This window comes from Stomoxys calcitrans, chromosome 1, assembly GCF_963082655.1.
Source record: "Stomoxys calcitrans chromosome 1, idStoCalc2.1, whole genome shotgun sequence".
NCBI lineage: Eukaryota > Metazoa > Arthropoda > Insecta > Diptera > Muscidae > Stomoxys > Stomoxys calcitrans.
This window is the reverse complement of record NC_081552.1, coordinates 3,396,077-3,412,936: the sequence shown is the minus strand read 5'-3', so window position 1 is coordinate 3,412,936 and position 16,860 is coordinate 3,396,077. Positions and strand designations below refer to the sequence as shown.

The window sequence follows — 16,860 nt, the reverse complement described above, 5'->3', positions numbered from 1 at the left end:
ATGAAATCAAGCATTTTTTAATTAAATCCTATTTTTTCCTATACCCACCACCGAAGGATGGGGGTATATTCATTTTGTCATTCCGTTTGCAACACTTCGAAATATCCATTTACGACCCTATAAAGTATATATATTCTTGATCAGCGTTAAAATCTAAGACGATCTAGCCATGTCCGTCCGTCGATTGAAATCACGCTACAGTCTTTAAATAAAGAGATGTTGAGTTGAAACTTTGCACAGTTTTTTTTTCCATAAGCAGGTTAAGTGAGAAGATGGGCTATATCGGACTATATCTTGATATAGCCCCCATATAGACCGATGTCTCGACTTAAGGCTTTGGGCCCATAAAAGTCGCATTTATTGTCCGATGTCGTCGAAATTTGGGACAATGAGTTTAGTTAAGCCCCTCGACATATTTCTGCAATATGGCCTAGATCGGCCCAGATTTGGATATGGCTGCCATATAGACCGATGTCTCGACTTAAGGCGTTGGGCCCATTTATTGTCCGATGTCGTCGAAATTTGGGACAGCGAGTTAAGTTAAGCCCCTCGACATATTTCTGCAATATGGCACAGATCGGTCCAGGTTTGGATATAGCTGGCATGTAGACCGATCTCTCGATTTACGGTTTTGGGACCATGGTCGAAAAATTTTTAGACTTTGGGGAGTGTTTTGGGGTCCTACATTTGGATATCAATTTCGTATTCTACTCCCAAATACCTTAATTTGGGCCCCATATTGCGATGGTCAGTAAAAAATTGCTGTTGTGGGGTATTTTGGGGAAGGGGTAAACCCCCAGAAAATTAATCCCGAAAGTGGGTATCAATTCTTGATCTACCCCCCAATACCTTTCATTTGAGCTCCACATTGATATGGCCGGTTAATATGCCCGATTTAGGGGTGTTTTGGGGATTGGGCTGCTCCCCCAAACACTAAGTCCGGAAAATATATCATCAACGTGCTCTACTCTCATATATCTATATATCATTTATTTGAACCCCATATTGCCATTGGCCTCAAAATTGGATAACAAATTCGTTTTCTAATCTCATTTAAACTCCTTATTGCAAAAGTCAGCAAATATGTCCGGTTTGGGTTATTGGCCCTTAAAACTATAAATATTTAGTTCCACTCTCTTTACGACCCAAATTGTCTTGGTGAGCAAATACGTCCTATTTGGGGGTTGTTATGGTGGTGGGACGTTCCCTAGACAGTTGGTCCCTAATGTTGATATCAGATACGTGGTCCACTCCCAAATATCTTTATTTGAGCCCAATATTACCATAGTCGGCAAATACTTCCTATTTGGGTGGTGTTGTGGGGGTGAGATTCGTGCTTGACTTCCAAAGACCTTTCATTTGAGCCCCATATTGCTATGGTCATAAATTTGTCCCCTTTGGGGGATGTTTTTGGGGAGAGGCGACCCCCCAAAGACTTGGTCCTCTATTTGGATATCAGATTCGAATTCTACACTCAAATACCTTTTATTTAAGACCCATATTCCCATGGTCAGTAAATAAGTCCCGGGGGAGGGGTGGACCCCCAGGAACGTGGTCCCACAATTGGATATCAGATTCGTATTCGTATTCGAGTGGTCCCCCTAGCACTTGGTCCGACAATTGGATATCAGATACGTTTCTTTATCCTAAATACCTGTCATTTGAGTCCCATATTGTCGTGATTGGTCTAAATATATGTTTGGTAGGTTTTAGGGTGGGGCGGCCCCCCTAGGTACCCCATCCGAAATTTGGATACCAAATTTTTATTTTTAGGATACAATATGAGAGCACACAAAATTTCGCTTAAATCGCCCCACCCATTTCCGAGATCTGGTGTTTCTGAAAATTAGGGTAAGGGGGAGGGTCCGCTCCCCCTTCAGATATCAAAAAATGTAGTACCCTATTTTCACCACGGGGTCATTATGCACCATCTGTAAAAATTTCAACAAAATCAGTTCAGCCTGAGCCTGTAAGGAACACACAAACATACAAACAAACGCAAATTGATTTTTATATATAAGATAAATTTAGTTGAAAGGCATACATTTATTCCAAATATATACAAAACTTCTACCAAACCATCAAAAATTCAAGCTCCAATGAAGCGAACAGGTATAATCGAGTGACCGGTTTATATGGGAGCAATATCAGGTTATAGACCGATTTAAACTGTACTTGGCAGAGTTGATGAAAGTCATAATAGAACACCACATGCAAAATCGGACAAAAATTGCGGCCTCCAGGGGCTTAAGAAGTCAAATCGAGAGATCGGTTAATATGGGATCTATATCTTAATTTGAACCGATATAGCCCATTTGCAATCTCCAACGACCTACATCAGTATTAAGCTTCTGTACAAAATTTCAAGCGGCTAGCTCTACGTGTTCGGCCGCTATCGTGTTACAAACGAAATGACTAGATTTGTATACCCCCATCCTTCGGTGGTGGGTATAATAATATGTAAATGCCACCACGTTTAATTATTTGTGCCATCACATTCATTGAATGCCACAAATCATTTGTTTTACATTCACTTAAACCACAAGTTACACAGTTGCTGCCTATTGAGAAAGTTGACGCTTTTATTTAGTTGTTGTATGAAGCTGAAAAATATGGCATGTCAATCAGCTGGGAGAAAAAGAAAAGTGTACATCAAATAAAAAGGAACTATGGAACTGTAAGAAAGAAAGAGATGGAACTAGTTCCAGCAGTTCCTTACTTGGATAAGTTTCAATGAACTAGTTCCATCCTGAACTACCCAACTCTAGTCGAACCACGTCACAGAGGAAATCGCGTAAGCGGACAAGCCGCATAGTTGAAAAAAGCGAATAAGCGAACTGTTTGCTGCCTTAACGAACGAATCGCGTCACCAGACGAGCTGCACAATCGAACGTGCAAACGGATAAATAGTCGTAAAGCTAATAAATTGCATAAAAATCTCGTAAGCGACTGCATTTTAAAAGCTACTAAATCCAATAAGCAAAAGAATTAAACTGAACAAACCGCGTAGGGGGACAAGTCGCTTAATCAGAACGTACTGGACCAAGGGGGCTAAGCGGCCTAAGCAAAGTAGTCGCATAAGTCGACCATTCCCATAAGCGCACGATCCACGTAACGAAAGGAATCCAATTAGCGTTACTGTGTGTAACCAAATGGATGGTCGTACGTAAGAGGAAAAGGGGCGCAAGCGACAGCGCTCGAAGCACACAATTGCGAGTCGCTAGTGGATGGCGGCCTTAGTTCTTCACCCATATTCAAAGCCACTGTGCCCCAAGGTTAACGGTGATAATGACAATGTTTCAGTCGGGCACTGCAAGTGCAGCGGTGTGTAACATAAGTTGGCATAAAGCTCCAACAACCATCTCGCGCACTTTCCATGTGCAATTTTACTCATAGTTAGAACAACAATATGTAGCTGCTATTGCATCAGCAAGTCTCCTACAGTGTTGTTGATATGCAGCCACATACAGCATGTGCAAGACTACCTATACAAGGCCGCCCCATCTATAGAGCTGTGGGGATAGCCAGCCTTAAAATGCCTGTGGCCATAGAGACATGAAAGCTGGCTTGTGCTGCCTTTGACAGCCAATGGCTATAAGACGCTGCAAATAAACTAGAGCACCAACACATATTGCCGAAGCAGCGACCACATCGTCCTGTGTCTCCATGAGGACACTGAAACCAACTTCAGCATCATCAAAGCGGTGATGCCAACAAAGCTGCCCCATTAAAATTTTGTTACACTTTTTCGAGCGCTAAGTGGAAATCTAATGCGAGGGACAAAAGTTTTGCGTGCCAGCATGACGCAGAAAAGCCAAGCCACTCGGGGGTGGTTGGGTGTGTGGGTGTGTGTGTAGAGCAACTATTTCAAAGTAAAAATAGTGCAGCATGGTGGTGTTGCATTCATTTGCCACTTGAAAAAGGAAACTTTTTTTACCTTTGTGTTTGGAGTACGGAGTCTAGAGTATGCTACCAATTCACTTACTTTATATATTTATAATGCCATCTCTACTAGTCACAACTTTGATACTGAGGTGGTGCGGATGTTGTTGCTGTGCACTTGTTACGCGCCGCTCTACAACACGATTGTGTGTCAATTGCAGGTGGATTCGCTTAAGTGGTCTGTCAATTTGAGACCTCCCCCCGAAAAAAAGCATTGCAAAGTCAGCAAAAGCATGAGTGCAGTGCAGCGCCAAACATTCTATTTGGCCTCGTTATACGCGAGAACACCGCCACATTCTGCCCCATTGACTGTCATTCAGGCAGGTAACATCAGCTCGTTACCTTGAAATTGTACCGCAATGAATGCAGGAAATATTTTCACAATCAAAAGCAATTTTCTAGTGTCAGTATTAGTCTTAGGTGGCTGAGTGCCTGCCGACTGGCGCTGGCTGCAATTGGGTGTTACGGTGAAGTGTAGTGTGGGACAAGGGGTATAGCATTGCCTACTCCTTCGTAATAATAGCGTACCAATTTGTTGGAAACATGTTTATGACTGTTTGCTGCTGTCGATGCTGCTCTTCTAAACAAGCTGGGCTGCCCCCAGACCTTGCTAGAATTTCTTTTTTTTTTCTCAATTTACAATTAACGAAGATTTATCTTTTAATTTACGACCGTGAGATATTCCTTTAAAGCCGTCTAGCTAGCATAGTGGAGGTGAACAGTTTGGCTTTTGTACAGAGCCTGCTGGCTGCTGCCTGTACAAATCCTGGGCCGAAATATTATTTTAAATTGTTTTCGTGTTTTAACAATTGGGTGTAAGCGTTAGAAGGGACCACCAGGCTGCTTGTTGGAGGGTGCCATCTCCAACTGAGAGTTGGTTGGCTTTTTGGGGTGGCTCCTAATAGTTTTTGCCATTACCATTGCCATTGCATGCGGTTAATTATGGCTCACATTTTTTTTTGTGTCTTCTTCGGGAAATGGAAATTTTTTGGTTTAAATATTTTGAACGCCTCACGTTTAAAAATTTACCCAAAATTTGGACTCCATCATTTGAATTTCTTAGGTTTTTTTTCTCTTTCCTTTTTCCAAGGTGTTGGGTAGAGCTCTGCAGCCGCTCCACGTGTATGTTAAACAAATATTTTAATTGATTTCTTGATTCTCAAAGTGCGTGCATTTAATTGCCCACTTTAATTGACTATTCTTCCCTTGTCGATAGACATCTTCTTTCTACATCTTAGTTTGAATGTTGTTCATGCATGGCCCGACGTTTCGGTGGGGGCCAGTGTCGGTTCCATTTCGTATTTGGATGGAAGATATAATTGCTGTTTTAGTTCGAAAGATAATTGATTTAATTGAGGGCTTGCCAAGTGCGAGGTTATGTTATGGCTGGTGGACGAGTGACACGACAACTGTTCCATGCTTTCATGGAATGATGGAGCTGACACGGCATATAAATATATTTTTTCCTATGTGAAGAAATAAAGGAAAGGCCACTTTGTAAATGAATACAACAATATTTGATGAACCTTAAAATGTCAGCTAACCAATAACAAAAAAAATAATAAAATTCTCCCACAATACAATTTTGTAAATATAAACAAGACTTTGACATGTTTTCCTAGGTATCAATGCCTGCCTGACTTAAGAGGTGCTAGAAGTACAAAATACAACTAGATCTAAATCAACATTTTATCAGACTTGTTCGCTTTGCTAACATTGCGTGAGAGGGCGCTAATTGAGAAGAGCTTATCGTTTAACATTTTTTCACAAGATTTTCCTCAATGAGGGCCATATTTTCTTACTTCAAGTTTCCAAAAGGTTAACACCGGTATTCACACAACTACATGTCGCTTTGAGATAGGTTTAATGGACAGATTTCCTTTATAGAACTGTCATATTAACCTGTTTCAAGGTTTCAATAAGTTTTGTGAATACGACCGTAACTACTATCAGAATGCTCACCTTTATAATTGTGAGATTTTATTACAACAAACAAGTAAAAGCTTGACTAAGTTCGGCCGGACCGAATCTCGGCTAGGTTAGGTTGAAATGAGGGTACAGATATTAATCCGCCCCATGCCACTATGGACATACACCTAAGCCAGTAGGTGTATGTCCCCATGCCACTATGCATGCGCATTCGTCGCCCACTCCCTTAACTTGGACTGTGTCGACCCGAAAGGCTTCGGGTTTACCAAGTTTATTGACGGCAGTCCTCTGGCCTTCACCGCTAAATCGTCTGCCCTTTTATTTCCCCTTACTCCGTTATGGCCCGGCACCCAAACGATGCGGATTTTCCCATTCTCAGAGAAGGCGTTAATCTCCTTCTTACACTGCAAGACTGTTCGTGACCTTACCGTCCAGGATGTTATTGCCCTTATGGCAATTTTACTGTCAGAAAAGATGTTCAGACTCGACGTCCTCGCGTTAGCACCACACCACTTCACGCATTTCGTGATCGCCCTTATCTCCGCCTGCAGGACCGTATTATGGTCAGGCAGCCTAAAACAGATGTCAGTCCCTGGGTTTTCAACGTAAACCCCCAGGCCCACTCTGTCCTCTAGCTTTGATCCATCCGTGTAACAAGATCTTCCAGATGGCAATACTAGGGTTCCGTCAATCCTAGACTGTGCCGATGACAGCAGGTCGTCGCACTCGACTTCAAGTTTCATCTCAGGTCTCCGATCGGAAACCTCTCCACTTCCATCCAGATTTCCTATCGTCGCCTCGATTATACCGCGATGGTATGAGCTGCTCCCATCCTCAATCCATTCTCCCATCGCCTTAAGTCTCATAGCCTAGTGGCTGCCTCACACTTAATCTGTATGTCAACGAGTCGGATATCTAGAATAGTCTCCCGTGCCCAGTGGGCGTGGCCCTCTTCGCTCCGCCTATGCCAAGACAATATGTTCTCTGAACCTGTTGTATGGTTCTTATGTTGCACTTTTTCTCCATAGCAGTCCATCAAACTACTGAGGCGTAAGTAAGTATTGGTCTAATCACGCTCCTGTAGAGCCAGTGGACTATCCAAGGATTCAGGCCCCATTTCGAGCCTACGGCCCGTCTACATAGTGCCCAACATCTGTGAGCCTTTTCAGTACGCTCCTGAATGGGACACTTCCAATTTAGTTTCCTGTCCAAGATCACACCTAAGTATTTGACATTGTCAGATATCGAAATCGTCTTATTGAGGAAACGTGGTGCGTTAAATTGCCTCACCTTCTTCTTCCTCGTGAACAGGCATATTTCGGTCTTCTCTGGGTTAACATTGAGACCTTTGGGTCTAGCCCAGTCATATGCCATATGCAAGACCCTTTAGGCTCTTCTGCATAGCTCGTTCGGATCCTTACCCCTTAGACGTGTTCAAATCCCTCCTCAGTCAGCATCTGTAATAGGTCGTTTATGGTAGTCACCCATAGGAGTGGCGCTCTCACTTCCATATCGTCTACTAAAGTTTCAGTTTGGACATGGGTTTTTGAGAGAAACTTTTTTATCTTGGCGGCGTCATTAACGCTATCGACCTGTTCGCAGAAAAGCTTCCAGGAGGCACGTTTTGCCGCTCTCGTAATCTTATTGTATTCCATGAGCCGTGTGTAACACACATCCCAATAAACTCCCGCTTTTTTTTACGACGTGCTCTGTTAAAATGTCTGCGGACCTTTTTTCCCAATATTGGGAATCCCCCGGTCATTCAGGGTAGTCGTAATCCTATTGACATTCTCGTCAATCTCTTCTATGCTTGGACAATCTATGCTTGGATCGATTATGGTCCGATTCGGACCATAATCGATCTGAATGTTGGAGACCATAGTAGAAGTCATTGTGTAAATTTCAGCCAAATCAGATAAGAATTGCGCCCTCTTGTGGCTCAAGAAGTCAAGATTCAAGATCGATTAAGAATATATATACTATATGGGGTATTAGACGAATATTTCGAGGAGTTACAAACAGAATGACGAAATTGGTGTACCCCAATATTATGGTAGAGGATATAAAAATTTTAACAAAACACTAGTTCCATAGGCCACCATAGCATGATTAGCATGTCCGCCTATGACGCTGAACGCCTGGGTTCGAATGCTGCCGAGAACATCAGAAAAAAATTTCCATCGGTGGTTATCCCCTCCTAATTTTTGCGGCATTTGTGAGGAACTATGCAATGTAAAACTTCTTCGTAAAGAGGTATCGAACTGTGGCATGCCGTTCGTACTCGCCCATAAGAAGGTGGCCCTTATCATTGCGCTTAAATGTTGAATCGGATAGCACTCATTGTTATGTGGGAAGTTTCCCCCTGATCCCCTAAGGAAATGTTGGCCAATGGGCAAATTTGGTTTTTGCTCAGTCAATTTTTATTCCTTTGTGATACCATAGACAAGCATTTTCTAGGGACGGACCAAAGCTTCTGGTGGAACTCGAACCTACGACCACTGAACTGATAATGCGAGCACACGACCATTTCGGCTACTGGTCCCGTATCTCTTCTCCTTGTTCCTTCTTCTCCGATCTTTAAAAACTCTCTCCACCGTAGGAACTGTATATATAGGAGACGGTCCCTGCGTCTTGGTTGATTAGAAACAAGTAAAAAGGCGTTAAGTTCGGCCAGGCTGAACTTTGGATACCCACCACCTCGGAAATATATGTAAACCACCTTTCATCAAAATCCGGTGAAAATTGCATAACTTATGTCCCATAGCAAATATGTCGAAATATAATCCGATTTGGACCAAATACTAATGAGTACAAGTCATTGTTCAATTATGTATAACAAAATATTGGTCTTTTTAATAGCTAAAACACTCCCTCTTGCCCTAATTTTCGAAAACACCTGATCTCGGAGACGGGTGCACCGATGCACATTTTGTATGCCACCTTAGGGTACACCAAAAACACACAATTGGTAGAAAATTTTGGAATCAAATAACATGGGGGGACGCCCCATACCACCCAACCCACCCGAACGGACATTTGTACCGATTGGGACAATATGGGTATCAAATGAAATGTATTTAAGAGTAGAGTACGAATTTGGTTTACAAATTACACTCTTAACTTTCGGGGTGTCCCCTACCCCCAAAAAAGCCCCAAGAGGACACTTTCACCGCTGTGAGCTATATTTGTATCAAATGAAAGGTATTTAAGAGTAGAGTGCGAACTTGGCATTAAAATGTAACCCTAAGTGTCGCGGGTCCCCCACCCCCAAAAACACCACCCAACAGGACACTTTTGCCGCTTTGGGCAGTATGGGTATCAAATCTTACACAAAAATTTATTTTTTGGTGTCTGAGGGTCCTTCCCTCAGGCCGTACTAGAACCCCCAAACAGGACTTATTTCCTGACGTGACCAGGCGGACGCATGGACAGAAGGGCGGACATGGCTAGATCGACATAAAATGTCACGACGATCAAGGATATATATACTCTATGGGGTCTCAGGCGAATATTTCGCGTAGTTACAAACAGAATGACGAAATTAGTATACCCCCATGCTATGGTGGAGGGTATACAAATGTTGTTTAAAATTTTCGGTTAATATCTGTAATTGACAGCCTGCAGTTTTTAAATTTTGGCCAAGTTTAGTTGTCGTGTTTAAAATGACAAGAACATCCTTTCAAGGATGTTAGTCATACGCTTCCTTCAAGTTGATTTTGGATAGGCATAAATTGTTTGTGTGTGTGTGTTTTTTTTTTTTAAATTTGATTGACGGCTTGCTATAAACATTGAATTTCAACGACATTTGAATAAAATGTATGTGGAAATAAATGTAAAATATCGAACCTGCTCTGCATTTAACTGTTGGAGTACCTACCCACATGTCGACGCAGTGGTTAAAGGGCATTAATTTTTTTTTATTGCTGTTGTTGTTGTTAAATTCGGTGCGTGTTTAACACAATTATGGTCAATGCATCTCTCACTGGTCAGGCAAATTCTTTGGAAATGTCGAAAATTGTTTTCCCAATTGATTATGGGAATGCCGATCTGTTGTTTGTTATGGCCCTGGCCAGGAGATGAAAAGGGCTTTAATTTTCGGTTAGGACGATTTGACCAATCAAGCAATTAGGTCTGGTCTTAAGACAAATGCTTAGCATTACTGCAACAATTGTCGGCTAATGGCTGGCCAAGCAGTCAGAGAGCCATTCAGTGCAAGTTGTTAGGTTTCATGTTATTTGTTGTTGATGGATGCGGATACGGTTGAGCATTCCGTTTTGGCCCATGAGGAGGTGGAGGAGAAGTTTGTTGGGGATAACTGGCCGAATGGATGTTATGTCTTGTTGTGACATGCAAATTGCAATGTGTTTGTCTGTGGTTTTTTGGTGATTGATTATACAAGTCCTCGTTTTTGCCGGTTGTCAGTTGATGGGTGATGCTGCTGCTGCTGCCACTGTACTCCACCTTTGTCCTCCACCAAGGGTGACAGAAAAAAACGCAAGCAGAACAGGACTTGGTTATGTTTCGGTTTCAATTTTTCAATTATTGCCCCGGGAACTGGAATTGCTGTTGCTATAGGTAGATAGGTGTGCCCATTTCTGTAGCATTTCTGGGCAAACTCGGGCATCTGCTTAACAATGACCAACCAATTTATTTGATGGCATTTCAGCCTTAATTTCAATTTAATTTTTGTTAACTCAATTGACAGCCATGTATTGAAACTGGTTGTTTGCTGACTTGCTTGATTGTTTAGCCTTTTCGGAGAGGGAGCAGGCGTAGCAGAGGGGCCAGGATTTTCTGATTGTCTGTGTGAAAACATGTTTTTTGTTTTTGTTTTTTTCTTCGCAGTTATCAAAGTGTGGCAAGGGGATTTCACATCATCGTCGTATAATAACACCCCATATAGCCAACGACAAGAAATATTTTGTAATAAATTCCATGAAATGTATGAAATTTTATTACAAAAAAAAAAAAAAAAAACTTTGGCTTCACATGCGCTTACAACGAAGATTGTTAGCTGGTAGTTGTTGCAATTGCACCCTGCAAACATGTTGCCAATTGTGGTGTTGACTGCCGCTGACTAGATTGGTGTTTTTGGTCATTCGTTGGGTTGAGTAATCTAAAATCACAACTAAAAATAGTTGAGAACAAAACACTCCACACTCTAAGGCGACTGATGGTGTTGAACATGAACAACGTCACCGTCACCGTCACCACTACCGCCATCACCATCACCTCCAACTTCCACATCACCCGGTCTTCATGTTGTCCAGAGAAAAAAAAACCTCAAATCAAAGACGACCAAGAGCAAACTGCACAGCGCGCTCATTGCAAAGCTTTATTGCAGAAGAAAAAAACATTAAAAAAATGCTGAAAAAATGTTGAGCTCACGACCTCACGTTGCTGATGTACTACTCGAAGGCGTCTTGCCGTACTCTATGTTACAACAGTCAGTGTCAGCTGGCCAAGTGCACAGGGAGAAAAGATTAGATGATTCAAATATTCAAACTAAGGAAATTAAGCTGATAGCCGATTTGAGGCGCAGTCACGGTCAACATTTGCATTCTTCAAACATTGAATTATGTGTTCCGTAATATCGATTCAAATAAAGATTTGATGCATTTTTTCCAATTAATTTCATTTAGCTTTTCTATAGTTCTTAAAAAATCACCTTTTACAACTTCTTCCTTCTTCCGCAAAATCCAAGTTTTATAAATCGCTGCCAGCGACAAATACTATGAATTTTCTGGCCAAACCGAATTTCAAATCAGGAATTGCGAATGAGAACAAACACTTCCCCTGTCAATGTAGAAAGCAGGAAGAGGAAATGGACTTGGTTGGGTCGTGTCCTACGCCGACAGCGCTATTATATACCGAGAAATGTCCAAGACTGGAATCCGCAAGGACGAAGAAGGAGGGGACGCACTAAAAACATATGGATGCGCTGTACGAAAGGAGAGCTGGAATCAACCCATATATTGTGGAATCTTGATTCCACATGAGAGAAGCCGGATGAGAATTGCGCCATCTAGAGGTTTAAGAAGTCAAGATCCCAGATCGGTTTATATGGCGGCTATATCAGGTTCTATAACGATTTACGCCATACTTAGCACAGTTATTGGAAGCCATAACAAAACACCTCATGCAAAATTTCAGCCAAATCGGATGAGAATTGCACGCTCTATTGGCTCAAGAAGTCAAGAACCAAGATCGGTTTATATGACAGCTATACCAGATTATGAACCGATTTGAACAATACTCGACACAGTTATTAGATATCATAACAAAACACGTCGTGCAAAATTTGATTCCAATCGGACGAGAATTACGCCCACTAGAGGCTCAAGAAGTCAAGACCCAAGATCGGTTTATATGGCAGCTATATCAAAACATGGACCGATATGGCCCATTTACAATCCCAACCGACCTAAACTAATGAAAAGTATTTGTGCAAAATTTCAAGCGGCTAGCTTTACTCCATCGGAAGTTAGCGTGCTTTCGACAGACAGACGGACGGACATGGCTAGATCGACATAAAATGTCATGGCGATCAAGAATATATTTACTTTATGGGGTCTTAGACGAATATTTCGGGGAGTTACAAACAGAATGACGAAATTGGTATACCCCCATCCTATGGTGGAGGGTATAAAAAGTATATGTGCATGATATCATGCGGATATCCTCCATTCGTTCGAGCGCTATCGTGATTTCGACCGACGGAGGGACTCAGATTGTCAAAACAATCAAGAATTTATATAGGGACTCAAATCAATATTTCGAGGTTTTAGGAACGGAATGACTCAGACGGTAACAATAAATAATGAATTAAATCATAATTTTGATTAAATTTGCTGCTCTTTCGGGTATTGAAAATAAATACTCAACAATGAGGAAGGCTTTTCATGAAAGAGTTTGGGGTTGTTTACCCTCAACGATGGTATATTATGCGTATTTTTTATACCCTTCACCATTCTTATCCGATTTGACTGAATTTTTGCACGTTGTGTTTTGGTGTCACTTCCAACAACTGTGTTAAGTATGATTGAGAACGGTTAATGATCTGGTATAGCTGTCTTGGAAATTTTGCATGAGAAGTTCTGTTATGACTTCCAATAACTATGTAAAGTATGGCGCAAATCGGTACATAACCTGATCTTGGATCTTGACTTCTTGAGACTCTAGAGGGCTAAATTCTTATCCGATTTGGCTGAAATTTTGTACAACGGCTTCTCGCATGACCTTCAACATACATGTTCAATATGGTCTGAATCGATCAATAGCTTGATACAGCTCCCATATAAACCTATCTCCCGGTTTTGCTTCTTGAGCACCTACAAGGCGCAATTCTTATTGGAATGAACTGAACTATTACACAATGACTTCTACAATGTTCAGCATTCATTTATGGTCGGAATCGGACTATAACTTGTTAATGCTCCAATAGCATAACAGTTCTAATTAAATATTCGTTGTTTGCCTAAAAAGAGATACCGCTCATAGAACTCGACCAATGGGATCCATGGTGGAGGGTATTTAAGATTCGGCCCGGCCGAACTTAGCACGCTCTTACTTGTTTTATTTTAATACATTTTATTTGGTTTTGTTTATATGATGAGAGAAAATATTTTTTTTTTTCATTTCAGGATTTTGCTATGGTAATTTGTGATCTTATAATTTATAAATTATCAGGTAATTTTTGATCTTATAAGCAATAATATGTTAGGTTAGCTTGGAAGACGGTGATACCAAACAATCGGCTTGATATCCGCGGAGGCGCTGTATGGTCTATTGTAATGCCTCAATCTTCTCCCTCTTTCAGGCGGAGGTTGTACATAGAATTCCATCTTTTCTACCTAAAGACAGTCAATGCGCTTTTTCAAACAATTTGGACGCCCGCATGAAGCCTTGAGTTTAGCTCCTCTAGATTCCAAGTGTCCTACAACATACAGCGGGTATCTTCTCCATATCTCGCAAACCTTTCGTTTTTGTTGTTCACCCCAAAGTTTATTCATCTACTTCAAGTTTACCGCGTCATTGCAACTACTTAACCATCTTTCCTTGTATTTTATCTCAAGCCTATAGGAGTCTCTCTAGAGATGCCATATGCAGATTCGTTCCTAGTCGCGCTAGCATATCTGCTTTCTGATATGTTATTATTGAACACGTACCAGTATTGGACATTAGTTCCTTCTGACTACCGCTGAATATGCAGATATTGCTTAGTCGGTCGGTGCTCATAGCTTTAACGATATCTTTTTTGCAACTCGCTCCGCTCATTTTTCTCCGTGTATCTTTTGTATCGCCGTTAAGAGTAAGTGTTTGTGTGTTGTGGCTATTTTGCAATTTTTGAAAGATTGTGATTATTGTCGATGGAAAAGTTGTTGTTGCTATGTGGTTGTTGTTTGTTGCAGCACTTTGGTGTTTGACTCCACGGAAAACATGATGAAAATGATGTATATTCTGAGATGAAATGATGGGGCAAGTATTTGCTTTGGTAGTAACAACATAACGCTGGCCCGACCAGGAAAATCGAATCGAAGCCCTTCTTGATTATGATGGCCAATTATGGTTTAAGGGGAGGTTGCCGGTGCTGGTGCCGGTGCCGATGCTGGTGCCCGTGCCTACTCTGAGTGATTTCCTTCTTCCCATGGCCAGCAACTACTGCCAAACCAAGCAACAGAATGGGAAATTCCTAGATGAGATCAGCATTTAAGTCTCAACCACAGAATGGGGAAACAACAAACCCCACTGCATATATACTCGCATAGTGGCGGCCGCAAGAAATTGAAGCAACAAAATTAAAAATAATGGCAAACTTGCAAACAGATCACTGAGGTTTTATGCGCACTCAGTCATAGATTTCTATGTAAGAAGTGTGTGTTTCCTTAAAACTAATTTAGATTGGCTTCTACCACAAAACAATGACCGGCCATTCTTCAATGCTCAAACATTGGGCACATAAATTACTTTGATATCTCTTTTTGGCTCTCAACCCAACTCTGGATCAGGGCTGCAATCAACAGCCCGCTAAGCTTAGCAACCAAACAGCCAACCTCCCATTGTATGGCGGCTATAGCGAGAACATTAATTTTCATAACTTTATTCGGGAACAACATGACCGGGCAAATCTAAATCGAAATAATTAACTGAAGTTTTGTACAACAACACAAAAAGCTAAACAATTCCCATTGTAGTGAACAATTCAATTGTGGGAGGTTACTATTCCAAACTATGAAACAAAGGTAAAGGGTGCATCAGGAGATCTATGGGTTTTCGGGGGAATTTTTTATTGGGTGAATAGTAGATACGTCAGTTTTTTGATAGATTATTGTAAGGAAATCAATTCCGTAAAAAATTAAAAGTTTCTGAACGTGAAGAATAAGATTGGCTTGCATATTGTTACTTAAGGTGGATACGAAGTACGAAATAGACACAGTAAAAATCTAAATTTCATAACTTATAAACATAATCGCGAAAAAAGTTCAATTTCACTGTGAAATACGAACATAATACCAGTCTTTAAGAAAATTTGTATACCCTACACCACCACTGTGGTACAGGGTATTATAACTTTGTGCATTTGTTTGCAACGCTTGGAAGGAGAAGAGCTAGACCCATTGCGAAGTATACCGATCGGCTTAGAATCACTTCCTGATACGATTTAGCCATGTCCGTCTGTCTGTCTGTCCATGTATTCTTGTGATCAAGTTACAGTTCGCATTTATTGAACGATTGTCATAAAATTTTGCACAAGTCTCTTTTTTGGCGAACGCTATTGATTTCGAACGAAATCGGTTCAGATTTAGATATAGTTCCCATGTATATCTTTCATCTGATATGGAGTTTTAAGTCTGTAGCAGCCACAATTTTGGTCCGATCTTAACCAAATTTGGCACGGAGTGCTTTATTTGACGTCTTCAGTAAAATCCACAATTTTGGTCACATCTCTACAATATAAGGCGTGAGATGTTCTATTTGTTCTATTTGAGTATGTGCCATTAAAATTGGCACAGGTTCTATTTGATATTTCAATAGGTGTCCAAATTAAAGTCTGACTAGATTTCGAGATAAGTTCTACATATAAAAAGTGCCACCAGGTGTAGGGTATTATATTTGGATTTGAACCCTCAGTTTCAGTTTAAATTTTTTCTTTTTTTTTATCTAGTGAACATTTTTTGTTAAATTTTATTCACTGAACTTCTTTACAGAAGTCAAAATTTGCCTTTATTTGAGACTTTCTAATCACCATCACTCTAAACAAGTACCCCTTTTTTTGTGCAACAGCGAACTGCAGCGTTCCTTACAAAATGCCGCCAAAGATAACAAAGTTCTGTAATAAATGCATCATCATGATCTAAACATTAATATGCAAACTGTAGGAGCGATTATTCATAAAATATCTCATTTGGCGATTGCGTTGAACAGAAACGCTACAAGATGTGATGGGCCCAACGCGTAACGCATGCGCAACCATTCATAGTCAAATAAACGCATTATCGTTTATACACGATCTTCTAATAAAGATTACTGCGTTTTAATTTTCCCTCGGCATATGTCAGATTGTCTGCCGCCTGCCTGCTTGGCTGCTTTAGTGCAAAGAACCAAAACCATAAGAAGCAGAAGATGAAGTGTGATCAAAGCCACTAACACCACATTGCAAACATGCACCAGAAGCTACAGTGAACAACATGACACTTAGTATTTCTATTGGTGGCATAGTCACCCTATATGAAGAGTATATGCTGGTATAGTTATGGCATAATTGGCATAAGGCGCTATGTAAGCAAAGCGAATTCAAATCATATCCATGTCTAATTTGACTTCCAATTGAAAGATAATCGAGCTTGGACTCCTTAAGTGCAAAGATCAGTTCCTAAGTCGAAATTTTATACTACATAGCCGATGTATTTGACTCTTGATCATTTATGATTAATTTGAGATATTCGACTTGGAAGACTAGATTCTGTCTGTTCGTCTGGCCGCCTGTCT

The 16,860-nt window shown here is 40.9% G+C and overlaps 1 long non-coding RNA gene across 1 annotated transcript; it reads right to left on the bottom strand.

Annotated features, from left to right (window-relative positions):
- Nucleotides 1-4,498: 4,498 nt before the first annotated feature.
- On the bottom strand, nt 4,499-5,558 carry LOC131994240 (uncharacterized). The gene is made up of 2 exons (XR_009396562.1): nt 5,487-5,558; nt 4,499-5,408 (listed from the first exon to the last, which is right to left on the bottom strand). It is a non-coding gene; the product is annotated as an uncharacterized LOC131994240 (long non-coding RNA).
- Nucleotides 5,559-16,860: the final 11,302 nt, after the last annotated feature.